The sequence below is a fragment of the Tarenaya hassleriana genome, unplaced genomic scaffold (genome assembly GCF_000463585.1).
Source record: "Tarenaya hassleriana unplaced genomic scaffold, ASM46358v1 Cleome123, whole genome shotgun sequence".
Classification (NCBI taxonomy): domain Eukaryota; kingdom Viridiplantae; phylum Streptophyta; class Magnoliopsida; order Brassicales; family Cleomaceae; genus Tarenaya; species Tarenaya hassleriana.
The window spans coordinates 55,851-56,868 of NW_010962725.1; positions in this window are offsets into that span (position 1 = coordinate 55,851).

Here is a 1,018-nt window from a genome sequence, read left to right on the forward strand (position 1 = left end):
TTTCTACAGTCTCGCTCACACGAGGGGCCCAGCGATATCTCTCTCTTTTACGAGAGGTACAAATCCCGTCTTGACTATCTACAATCCAGTACATGATTCGTTTCGTACATGATACACGCCTTTATAGTCCTCCTGTTACGCAGGACGTTTGACGTACTCAAGGCACGCAACTCCTCATGTTGGATTCCGTAGATATCTCAGGTTTTAGGATCCAATCATGGAACCGCCATATGAGATTCACGTAATGACGCTAGTCCATGTGACAATCTCATGCGGGTCATTCCAGTATTCCATTCTCCAACGAATACCTATGACTGTGATTGTATCCAATACCTATGATCAACGCTATGATCATCAATCACACATCATACTAGTCTTATTATGTCGTTATTCTCATAACGACACAAGACTAGGGAGTTTGGTATCATTCATAATGATACACGGATTTCATAACAGATCTAGTATGCAAGAACATGTAATGAATCAAATACTCTCATATAAACCATAGAAAGTATCAATACATCGAATGTATCTGAACAAAGCTCATAAACAATACATCATAGAGCACTAAACCAACAATATGGACGGGGAAGCGTCCCACGTTGTCGTTTGTCAGAATTTGGGGTTGTGACGCTCATGTGAAGTGTCAGATGACTGATAAGTTATCCTCCAAATCTGATAAGTGTTTATTTGTAGGCTACCCTAAGAAAACTAAGGGTTACTACTTCTACATTCCGGCATAGAACAAGGTGTTCATTGCTAGAAATGCGACTTTTATGGAGCGAGAGTTCGTCTCCAAAAGAGTCAGTGGGAGTAGGATCGAACTTGAGGAAGTTCGAGAGCAGCAAGTAGACGTTGAGCCGAGTGAACAAGTTGAAGAAATTCAACCTGTTTCACTACCGGTTGTGACTCAACCTTCGACGAGTGAACCTCGGAGATCAGGCAGGATTCGCCAAGAGCCTGTGAGATACGGATTTCTCGTGACTGGGAATGAGGAGCTCATGTTATTGGAACATGA